Source organism: Ovis canadensis, chromosome X (assembly GCF_042477335.2).
Source record: "Ovis canadensis isolate MfBH-ARS-UI-01 breed Bighorn chromosome X, ARS-UI_OviCan_v2, whole genome shotgun sequence".
Taxonomy (NCBI): Eukaryota; Metazoa; Chordata; class Mammalia; order Artiodactyla; family Bovidae; genus Ovis; species Ovis canadensis.
In genome coordinates this window covers 107,490,138-107,503,084 of record NC_091727.1, presented here as the reverse complement: position 1 = coordinate 107,503,084, position 12,947 = coordinate 107,490,138, and the positions used below count along the sequence as shown (strand labels likewise).

Below are 12,947 nucleotides of genomic sequence, written 5' to 3'. Positions count from 1 at the left end.
TTGCTCACCTATTCACCTGTTGAAGGACATCTCAGTTGCTTGAATTTTTGCCAATATTGAAAAAAGCTGCTATAAACATTCACGCACAGGTTTTTGTATGAACTCAAGTTTTCAACTCAATAGGGTAAAAACCTAGGAGAGTAATTACTGGATTATATAATAAGACTATTTCTAGATTTGTAAGAAACTGTCAAACTCTCTTATAAAGTGGCTGTATTATTTTGTATTCCCACCAGCAGTGAATGGGAGGTAAGGAAGCTGTAGAACAGTTTGAAGATAGCAGAGACTGGTTCATGAAGTTTAAGAAAAGACGCTGTCTCCATAGCATAAAAAGTACAATGTGAAATAGCAAGTGCTAATGTAAAAGCTACAGAAAGTTATATATAGCTAGGATAATTAATGAAGGCGGGTACACTAAGCAAACATTATCAAGGTAGGCAAATAGCCTTATATTGAAAGAAGACATCATCTTGGACTTTTATAGCAAGGAGTCAATGCCTGGTTACAAAGCTTCAAAGGACAGGATGGTACTCTTCTTAGGGGTAATGCAACTGGTGACTCAAAATTGAAACTGATACCTGTTAACCATTCTGAAAATCCCAGGGCCCTTCAGAATTATGCTAATTTGATTCTGCCTGTGCTCTATAAATAGAACAACAAAGCCTGTATGATAGCACATCTGTTTACAATATTGTTGACTATTTTAAGTCCACCATTGAGACCTACAGCTCAGGAAAACAGAGATTCCTTTCAAAATATTTCTGCTCATGGACAATGAATCTAGTCACCAAAAAGCTCTGATGGAGATGGACAATAAGATTAAAGTTGTCTTCATGCCTGCTAACACAACAGCAGCCCACAGACCAAGGCGTCATTTTTAATTTTAAGACTTACAATTTAAGAAATACATTTCATAAGACTGTGAGGAGAAGGGGTGACAAAGGATGAGACTGCTGGATTCTATCATCAACTCAATGGACATGAGTTTGAGCAAATGGTGAGATAGTGAAGGACAGGCAAGCCTGGCGTGCTACAGCCCATTGGGTCGCAAAGAGTTGGACATGACTGAGTGACTGAACAACAATATAGCTGCCATGAAGAGTTGGACATGACTGAGTGACTGAACAACAATATAGCTGCCATGGATAGTGATTGCTCTGATGGATCTGGGCAAATTCAAGTGAAAACTTTCTGGAAAGGAGTTACCATTCTAGAAGACCTTAAGAACATGCATAATTCAAAGGAAGGGGTCAAAACAGAAACATTCCCAGAAGTTCAGAAGTTGATTCCAACCCTCATGGATGACTTTGAGGAGTTCAAGACTTCAGTGGAGAAAGTCACTGCAGATGTAGTAGAAATAGCAAGAGAACTAGAATTAGAAGTGGAGCTTGAAGACTTGACTGAATTGCTACAATCTCAAGATAATACTTTAAAGAAGAGGAGGTACCTCTTATAGATGAGCAAGGAAAGTGGTTTCTTGAGATTGAATCTACTTTCAGTGAAGATGTTGTAAAGACTGTTGAAATGACAACAAAGGATTTAGAATATTACAGAATTTTAGTTGATAGAAGAGCAATATGGTTTAAGAGGAATGACTTCAATTTTGAAAGAAGTTCTACTCTGGGTAAAATGCTATCAAACAGCACTGCACACTACAGAGAAATTGTTCATAAAAGCAAGAGTCAACTGGCATAGCAAACCTCATTATTGTCTTATTTTAACATATTACTACAGATACTCTAGGCTTCAGCAACCACCACCCTGATTAGTAAGCAGCCATCAGCATCGAGGCAAGACTCTCCACCAGCAATGAGATTACCACTTGCTGGAGGCTCAGCTGCATTTTTTAACAATAAGGCATTTTTAAATAGGTATGTACATTTTTAGACACAATGTGATTGAACACTCAGTAGACTGAAATACAGTGTCAATGTAACTCTTCTATGCACTGCTGCTGCTAAGTTGCTTCAGTCGTATCCGACTCTGTGCGACCCCATAGACGGCAGCCCACCAGGCTCCCCCGTCCCTGAGGTTCTCCAGGTAAGAATACTGGAGTGGGTTGCTATTGCCTTCTCCAATGCATGAAAGTGAAAAGTGAAAGCAAAGTCGCTCAGTCGTGTCCGACTCTTAGCTACCTCATGGACTGCAGTCTACCAGGCTCCTCCATCCATGGGATTTTCCAGGCAAGAGTACTGGAGTGGGGTGCCATTGCCTTCTCCATTTCTATGCACTGCTGCTACTGCTAAGTCACTTCAGTCATGTCCGACTCTGTGTGACCCCATAGACGGCAGCCCACCAGGCTCCCCCATCCCTGGGATTCTCCAGGTAAGAATACTGGAGTGGGTTGCCATTTCCTTCTCCAATGCATGAAAGTGAAAAGTGAAAGCAAAGTCAATCAGTCATGTCCGACTCTTAGCGACCCCATGGACTGCAGTCTACCAGGCCCCTCTGTCAGTGGGATTTTCCAGGCAAGAGTACTGGAGTGGGGTGCCATTGCCTTCTCCGTTTCTATGCACTAGGAAACAAAAAAATTCATGTGACCTGCTTTGTTGAAATATCCATTTCATTATGGTGGTCTGGAAGTGAAACCACAATGTCTCTGTGATAAGCCTGTGTACCTGCAATACAATTAGATTATTTTGTCATGGTCTCCCTTCTAATATGGAATCAATTGACTTTCTAAATGAATTTTTTAACTTGCATACATTAAGGTTCAATTTTTGTGCTACAAAGTTCTGAGTTTTGAAAAATGCATATTGTCATATAGCCACCCATGCAATATAATACAAAATAGTTTAATTGCCCTAAAAGTTTCCATATGCTTCAACTATTCAAATTTCTTCTACCTTGGACTCAGGGCAACTACTCATCTATTTATTACCTCTAAAATCTGCCTTTTTCAAAATATCATACAAATGGAATCATATCATATATAGCCTTTTCAGACTGATTTTTTTCATTTAGCAATATTCATTTAAGATTTATCCATGTCTTTGCATGGCTGTATAGCTCATTCCATTTTACTGCTGATAGTATTCCATTGTATGGCTACACCACAGTTCAGTTATGCATTTACCTATTGAAGGACATCTTGGCTGCCTCCAGTGTTTGTGAGTTTTGCTACAAACATGCATGTGCAAGTTTCATATGGCCCTAAGTTTTCATATCGGTTGAGTAAATACCTAGGAATGTGACTGATAAATCACATGGTAAGCCTATGTTTACCTTTGTGAGAAACTGTAAAACTATTTTCCAATATCACTTGACCATTTTCCATTCCTGTCAGCAATGAATGAGCATTCCTTTTGCTTTGCATCCTCACAAGGCATTTGTATAGTCAGATTTTTTGTATGTTAGCCATTCTCATAGGGGTATAGCTGGAACATATTGCTATTTTAATTTGCATTTCCCTAATGATAGACAATGTTGAACGTCTTTTCATATGGTTATTTGCCATCTGTATGTCTACTTTGATGAGGAGTCTGTTAAGGACTTTGCCTTATTTTTAAAACCAGGTGGTTGTTTCCTTATTGTTTCATTATTTTGCAATGTATATAAATGTCAAATTTTCATGTTTTACATTTGAAACTAATATAATGTTATGTGTCAATAATACCTCAATTTAAAAACAAACACAATGCTATATTTAAAATAGATAAGCAACAAGGACCTACTATATAGCACAGGGAACTCTGCTCATTATTCTGTAATAGTCTAAATGGGAAAATAATTTGAAAAAGGATACAAGTATATGTATAATTGAATCACTTTGCTGTACACCTGAAACTAATACAATATTATCAATCAACTATACTCCAATATAAGATAAAATTAAACACACATAAACCAAAAAAGTTCTTTGTATATTTTTGATGTAAGGTCTTCCCTGGTGGCTCAGTTGGTAAAGAGACTGCCTGCAATGTGGGAGACCCAGGTTCAATCCCTGGGTCAGGAAGATCCCCTGAGAAGGAAATGCCAATCCACTCCAGTATTTTTGCCTGGAGAATCCCATGGACGGAAGAGCCTGGTGGGCTACAGCCCATGGGGTCACAGAGAATCAGACAGGACTGAATGACTAACACTAACACTTTGTGATATGTGATTCACAAATGTTTCCTCCTGGTTTATGGCTTGTCTTTTCCATCTCTCTCTCTCTCTTTTTTTTTCTTTACAATATTGTATTGGTTTTGTCATACATCAACATGAATCCACCACAGGTCATTTTACTTTGCAGAGCAGATTTATTTTTTTTTTTTTAGTGAAGTCCAATAGATTCAGTTTTTTTCTTTTGTGGATGATGCAGCTAGTATTGTATTAAAATCTTATCACCAAACTCAAAATCACATTCTCACGTTATCTTCTAGAAACTATATAATTTTACATCTTATATTTCAGTATATGATACATTTGAAGTTCATGTTTGTGAAAAGTGTAAGGTCTGTGTTTAGCTTCATTTTTTTTGCTTTATTGTTGTCAAACTGTTCCAACAGTATTTTAGAAAAATCTACTCTTTCTCCATTAAATAACTTTTCTGTCTTTGTCAAATACCAGTTGACTGTATTTGTTCAAGTCTATCTCTGGGCTCTCAGTTCTATTATATTGATCTAAGTGTTCTTTTTTTTTTTTTTTCACCAATACAACACTGTCTTGATTACTTTATCTTTAAAAAAGTTTTCAAATCAGGTTGTGTTAACATTCCAACTTTGATACTCTTCAGTATTTTGCAGGTTATTCTTTTTCTTTCTATACAACTTGGAGTGTCAGTTTTTCAATACCTAAGAACTAGCTTGCAGGGGTTTTCTTTGGGATTATATTAAATCTACATAGTTGGGAAGAATTGACATTAACAATAGTGAGTTTTCCAATTCATGAACAAGGACTTATTTAAATTTGCTTTGATTTCTTTCACCAGTGTTTTATAGTTTTCTATAAACAGATTCTTTTTGCTTTGTTTTTTATACCCAAGTATTTCATTATTTTTGATTTCATTGTAAATGTTACTATTTTATTAAAATTCTAATTCTAAATCTTAATTACCAGTATATAAATAAATGATTGGCTATTAGAGAAATGCAAATCAAAACTACAATGAAGTACCACCTCATACTGGTCAGAATGGCCATCATTGAAAAGTCCACAAACCATAAATGCTTCAGAGGGTGTGGAGAAATGGGAACCCTCCTACACTTTTTGTGGCAATGTAAATTGGTGCAGCCACTGTGGAAAACAGTAAGGAGGTGCCTTAAAAAAACCTAAAAATAGAGCTATCATGTGATTTTGCAATCCTACTTCTGGCTATATACTCAGAGAGAAATAAATTAGTGTTTTTCTTTTCTTTCAGTATATACCCAGGAATGTTTAATGTTTGATCTTTCTACAGGTTCCAGAGGCTTCAAATTTCTCTAACATTCTCTCTTGTTTCCTACCTTGACTTTGTGCTTCCTTAAGATTTCCAGTCAGAAAGAATCTGTTTCTTGTAGCACTTTCAGATAAAACCCACATTTATGATACTGATGCTCTGTTGGCATGACTGTGAAGTATGGAGTTGGGGAGATTTCTGTAATCTTATGATTAAATAATAATCTATTAGTGGCCCTGTATCTCAGAACTATGACAGTCTATTTGTATTGCTTTTTGCCTTAGCACTTTATGGATGGCCTAGAACCAGTATTTCCAATCCTTGAACGCTGTTGACTATGTTTTAACACCTTAGGTAAGACACGAAGGCTAGATGGAGCTGAAATCAAAGGAATTCCCTTCCTCTGACTGGGAAAATGCCCTAATATAGTCTTCAATCCTGTAGACTAGGATTTTGTTATGGAGAAGGATCTTGGTATATTTCACAATTATCATTCTTCCCTCACTTTTCCAGAGCCACAAAGGGATCTTTCCTAGATACTCCATGATGAGAACCCAGTGGGATTTCTTTAGGTAAAGCCCATGAAAATATGAAGGATTCTCCTAAGACTGAAGCCCTTAGGGATTTGTTATTCTCTTGAAAGTTAACACACAATTTCTAGAAAAAGTCATCAAAATGATCACTTTACCAGTCCTAACTTTTTTTGTTTGCCATATAATTAAAAGTCTTTTTTTCTTTTACTTTTTATTTTATATTGGAGTATGGCCGATTAAAACATTGTGGTAGTTTCAGTTCAGTTCAATTGCTCAGTCATGTCCGACTCTTTGTGACCCCATGAATTACAGCACACCAGGCCTCCCTGTCCATCACCAACTCCCAAAGTTCACTCAGATTCACGTGCATCAAGTCACTGATGCCATCCAGCCATCTCATCCTCTGTCATCCCCTTCTCCTCCTGCCCCCAATCCCTCCCAGCATCAAAGTCTTTTCCAATGAGTCAACTCTTCGCATGAGGTGACCAAAGTACTGGAGTTTCAGCTTTAGCATCATTTCTTCCAAAGAAATCCCAGGGCTGATCTCCTTCAGAATGGACTGGTTAGATCTCCTTGCAGTCCCAGGGACTCTCAAGAGTCTTCTCCAACACCACAGTTCAAAAGCATCAATTCTTCAGCGCTCAGCCTTCTTCACAATCCAACTCTCACATCCATACATGACCACAGGAAAAACTATAGCCTTGACTAGACGGACCTTAGTCGACAAAGTAATGTCTCTGCTTTTGAATATGCTATCCAGGTTCAAGTAGATAGCAAATGGACTCAGCCATAGATATACATGTATCAATTCTTCTGCAAACTTGCCTTCCATCCAAGCTGCCAAATAATCCAACTAATTTATGGTTCAGGGACTTATGCTCCAAATAAAACATCCTTGAATGTGACTCTCCTGATACATTTGTCTCTCTAGATTTGGGGGTGTTTGCTCTGCAACCTCAGTTCAACAATTAGTCCAAGGAAAGTCATAGATTTTTAGTTTGTGTAACTTTTTCTTAGAGTTAATTTTGGAATGTTGGTTTTTAAGCTGTAAATATTAGAGCTGAAACTGGAAGTCAAAATTGACTTTAAAACAAAAGTCCTGGGGGTGGTCCTAAGATGGTGGAGGAATAGGATGGGGAGACCACTTTCTCCCCAACTAATTCATCAAAAGAACATTGAAATGCTGAGTAAATTCCACAAAACTACTTCTGAATGCCGGCAGAGGACATCAGGCATTCAGAAAAGCAGCTCATTGTCTTCGAAAAGAGGTAGGAAAAAATATAAAAGACAAAAAAAGAGACAAAAGAGGTAGGGAGGGAGTTCCATCCTGGGAAGGGAGTATTAAAAAGAGAGAAGTTTCCAAACACCTGGAAACACTCTCACTGCCAAGTCTGTGGCGAGCCCTGGAAGCACAGAGGGCAACATAACAGGGAGGAAAAATAAATAAATAACTAAAAGCAACAGATTACAAGCCCAGTGGTAACTCCCCCAGCAAAGAAGCAGTGCAGATGCCTGCATCCGCCACAAGCAAGCCGGGGCTGGGCAGGGAGGTGCGGGCTGCATTGCTTTTTAAGGGCCCGAATGCCCCGAGGGTAACTAGAGTAAACTAACTTGGGCTAGCAAACCAGACTGGGATAGCTACCATGTGAAAAGCTCTAACATAAGACACCACCAGGACCACGCACAGAACAAAGGATGGAACAGAATTAGCCAGCTGCAGACCATCCCCCTCCGGAGACAGGCAGCCAGAGCTGGAAGGGCCGGAAGGGGGCAATCGCAGCCCCAGAGAGACATTATTTACCAAACTGCAAGCAGGCTTCTTTGCTAACTAAGACTTTTTGGGGTTCTGGACAGTCATCATCTGCCTGAGAAGGTGCGCCAGTTGTACCACCCAGAAAACTGAGCAGCAGGGACAGGAGAGGCGATAAGTCGCAGCGACCATGCTCGCCAAACACCTGAGCTACTCGGACCTGCTGCTGCTGCTGCTGCTGCTGCTGCTGCTGCTGCTGCTGCTAAGTCGCTTCAGTCGTGTCCAACTCTGTGCAACCCCATAGACGGCAGCCCACCAGGCTCTCCCATCCCTGGGATTCTCTAGGCAAGAATACTGGAGTAGGTTGCCATTTCCTTCTCCAATGCATGAAAGTGAGAACTCAAAGTGAAGTCACTCAGTCGTGTCCAACTCTTCACGACCCCATGGTCTGCAGCCTACCAGGCTCCTCCATCCGTGGGATTTTCCAGGCAAGAGTACTAGAGTGGGGTGCCATTACCTGGGAAGGGCACAAAACACAGGCCCAACCGATTCTGCGCTTTTGTGGAGTACCTGAGTGCCTGAACCTGAGTGGCTTAAACCTGGGAGGTGCATGTAGCCCAGGGCCAGCCTCATATGGTTCCCGGCAGAGCAAGCTAGAGCCTGAGCTGTGTGCGCCATGAGTGGGGGCAGGCCCAATGTGGCTGAGACACTGCGAGCACACACCAGTGTTATTTGTTTGCAGCGTTCCTCCGTCCCCACAGCACAACTGAACAAGTGAGCCTAAAAAATGTGTCCACCACCGCCCCCCTTGTGTCAGGACGGAAATCAGACACTGAAGAGACCAGCAAACAGATGAAGCTAAAACAGAGGAAACCGCTTTGGAAGTGACAGGTGCAACAGATTAAAACCCTGTCGTTAGTACCAACTACATAGGAAGGGGCCTACAGATCTTGAGAAATATAAGCCGGACCAAGAATTATCCAAAAATGAACTGACCCCACACTGCCCACAACACCGCCAGAGAAAGTCCTAGATATATCTTTACTATTTTTACGATCATTCTTCTTTTTCTTTTCCTTTTCTTTTTTTTAACTTTTTACAATTTTTAAGTCCTCTATTACTCCTTTAATTTTCATTTTTATAACCTATTACTTTTCAAAAAAAGACCCTATTTTTAAAGCAAACTTCATATATATATATATATTTTTTTTAATAATTCTTGTGACTTTGTTTTTTTTTTTGTTTTTTCTTCTTCTTCTTTTAATATTGTATTTTTGAAAATCCAAACTCTACTCTAGATCTTTAATCTTTGCTTTTTGGTATTTGTTATCAATTTTGTACCTTCAAAAACCCAATCTCTAGTACCAATTTTTACCTGAGAGCGAGATTACTGGTTTGACTGCTCTCTCCTCCTTTGGACTCTCCTTTTTCTCCACCAGGTCGCCTCTGTTTCCTCCCTCCCCCTTCTCTTCTCTACCCAACTCTGTGAATTTCTGTGTGTTGCAGACGGTGGAGAACACTTAGGGAACTGGTTACTGGTTGGATCTGTCTCTCTCCTTTTCATTCCCCCCTTTTATCCTCCAGGCCACCTCTGTCTCCTCCCTCCCTCTTCTCTTCTCTGTATAACTCCATGAACATCTCTGAGCAGTCCAGACTGTGGAGCACACAAAAGGAAGTGATTACTGACTAGCGTGCTCTCTCCTCTTTTGAGTCCACCTCATCTCATTCGGGTCACCTCTAACTCTCTCCTCCCTCTTCTCTTCTCCATGTAACTCTGTGAGCCTCTCTGGGTGTCCCTCACTGTGGAGAAACTTTTCATCTTTAACCTAGATGTTTTATCAATGGTGCTGGTATAGAAGGAGAAGTCGTGAAACTACTGTAAAAATAAGACTGAAAACCAGAAGCAGGAGGCTTAAGTCCAAACCCTGAGAACATCAGAGAACTCCTGACTCCAGGGAGCATTAATTGATAGGAGCTCATCAAATGCCTCCATACCTACACTGAAACCAAGCATCACCCAAGGGACAGCAAGTTCCAGAGCAAGACATACTCCAAAACCATTGACATCTCATAACTCATTACTGGACACTTCATTGCACTTCAGAGAGAAGAAATCCAGCTCCACCCACCAGAACACCGACACAAGCTTCCCTATCCAAGAAACCTTGACAAGCCACTGATACAACCCCACCCACAGCGAGGAAACTCCACAATAAAGAGAACTACACAAACTGTGAGAATACAGAAAGGCCACCCCAAACACAGCAATATAAACAGAATGAAGAGACAGAGGAATACCCAGCAAGTAAAGGAACAGGATAAATGCCCACCAAACCAAACAAAAGAGGAAGAGAGAGGGAATCTACCTGATAAATAATTTCAAATAATGATAGTGAAAATGATCCAAAATCTTGAAATAAAAATGGAATCACAGATAAATAGCCTGGAGACAGGGATTGAGAAGATGCAAGAAAGGTTTAACAAGGACCTAGAAGAAATAAAAAAGAGTCAATATATAATGAATAACGCAATAAATGAGATCAAAAACACCCTGGAGGCAACAAATAGTAGAATAATGGAGGCAGAAGATAGGATTAATGAAGTAGAAGATAGAATTGTAGAACCAAATGAATTAGAGAGGAAAAAAGAGAAACGAATTAAAAGAAATGAGGACAATCTCAGAGACCTCCAGGACAATATGAAATGCTCCAACATTTGAATTATAGGAGTCCCAGAAGAAGAAGACAAAAAAAAAGACCATGAGAAAATACTTGAGGAGATAATAGGTGAAAACTTTCCTGAAATGGGGAAGGAAATAATCACCCAAGTCCAAGAAACCCAGAGAGCCCCAAACAGGATAAACCCAAGGGGAAACACCCCAAGACACATATTAATCAAATTAACAAAGATCAAACACAAAGAACAAATATTAAAAGCAGCAAGGGAAAAACAACAAATAACACACAAAGGGATTCCCATAAGGATAACAGCTGATCTTTCAATAGGAACCCTTCAGGCCAGGAGGGAATGGCAAGACATACTTAAAGTGATGAAAGAAAATAACCTACAGCCCAGATTACTGTACCCAGCAAGGATCTCATCCAAATATGAAGGAGAAATCAAAAGCTTTACAGACAAGCAAAAGCTGAGAGAATTCAGCACCACCAAACCAGCTCTTCAACAAATGCTAAAGGATTTTCTCTAGACAGGAAACACAAAAAGGGTATATAAACCTGAACCCAAAACAATAAAGTAAATGGCAATGGGATCATACTTATCAATAATTACCTTAAACGTAAATGGGTTGAATGCCCGAAACAAAAGACAAAGACTGGCTGAATGGATACAAAAACAAGACCCCTATATATTTTGTCTACAAGAGACCAACCTCAAAACAAGGGACACATACAGACCATAAGTGAAGGGCTGGAAAAAGATATTCCACACAAATAGAGACCAAAAGAAAGCAGGAGTAGCAATACTCATATAAGATAAAATAGACTTTGAAATAAAGGCTGTGAAAAGAGACAAAGAAGGACACTACATAATGATCAAAGGATCAATCCAAGAAGAAGATATAACAATTATAAATATATATGCACCCAACATAGGAGCACCACAATATGTAAGACAAATGCTAACAAGTCAGAAAGGGGAAATTAACAATAACACAGTAATAGTGGGAGACTTTAATACCCCACTCACACCTATTGACAGATCAACTAAACAGAAAATTAACAAAGAAATACAAACTTTAAATGATACAATAGACCAGTTTGACCTAATTGATATCTACAGGACATTTCACCTCAAAACAATGAATTTCACCTTTTTCTCAAGTGCACATGGAAACTTCTCCAGGATAGATCACATCCTTGGTAATTTCAAAAAAATGAAATCATTCCAAGCAACTTTTCTGACCATAATGCAGTAAGATTAGATCTCAATTACAGGAGAAAAACTATTAAAAATTCCAACATATGGGGGCTGAACAACACACTGCTGAATAATGTAAATATCACAGAAGAAATCAAAAAAGAAATCAAAATATGCATAGAAATGAATGAAAATGAAAACACAACAACCCAAAACCTGTGGGACACTGTAAAAGCAGTGCTAAGGGGAAGGTTCATAGCAATACAGGCATGCCTCAAGAAACAAGAAAAAAGTCAAATAAATAACTTAACTCTACACCTAAAGCAACTAGAAAAGGAAGAAATTAAGAACCCCAGGGTTAGTAGAAGGAAAGAAATCTTAAAAATTAGGGCAGAAATAAATGCAAAAGAAACAAAAGAGTCCATAGCAAATATCAACAAAGCCAAAAGCTGATTCTTTGAAAGGATAAATAAAATTGACAAACCATTAGCCAGACTCATCAAGAAACAAAGGGAGAGGGTTCCCTGTTGGTGGGAATGCAAACTAGTACAGCCACTATGGAGAACAGTGTGGAGATTCCTTAAAAAACTGCAAATAGAACTACCTTATGACCCAGCAATCCCACTGCTGGGCATACACACCGAGGAAACCAGAATGGAAAGAGACACATGTACCCCAATGTTCATCGCAGCACTGTTTATAATAGCCAGGACATGGAAACAACCTAGATGTCCATCAGCAGATGAGTGGATAAGAAAGCTGTGGTACATATACACAATGGAGTATTACTCAGCCGTTAAAAAGAACTCATTTGAATCAGTTCTGATGAGATGGATGAAACTGGAGCCGATTATACAGAGTGAAGTAAGCCAGAAAGAAAAACACCAATACAGTATACTAACACATATATATGGAATTTAGGAAGATGGCAATGACGACCCTGTATGCAAGACAGGAAAAAAGACACAGATGTGTATAACGGACTTTTGGACTCAGAGGGAGAGGGAGAGGGTGGGATGATTTGGGAGAATGGCATTCTAACATGTATACTATCATGTAAGAATTGAAACGCCAGTCTATGTCTGACGCAGGATACAGCATGCTTGGGGCTGGTGCATGGGGATGACCCAGAGAGATGCTATGGGGAGGGAGGTGGGAGGGGGGTTCATGTTTGGGAACGCATGTAAGAATTAAAGATTTTAAAATTTAAAAAATAAAAAACTAAAATAAATAAATAAATAAAATAAAATGGAAAAAAAATAAAATAAAACCCTAAAAAAAAAAAAAAAAGAAGTTCTAAAAACCTCATTGTGCCCCAGGCTGCTAACTCCTAGTAGCCCTTTGGTGGAAAGGTTTGCTCTGATAATATCCAAATAATACTTATTATTGAATAGTATCCATTCTATGTTACTGTATTATGTACATGTTA

At 39.1% G+C, this 12,947-nt stretch overlaps 1 pseudogene; it reads left to right on the top strand.

Moving 5' to 3' along the window:
- Nucleotides 1-242: 242 nt before the first annotated feature.
- Nucleotides 243-1,887, top strand: LOC138930832 (tigger transposable element-derived protein 1-like; annotated as a pseudogene).
- The last annotated feature ends 11,060 nt before the right edge of the window (nt 1,888-12,947 follow it).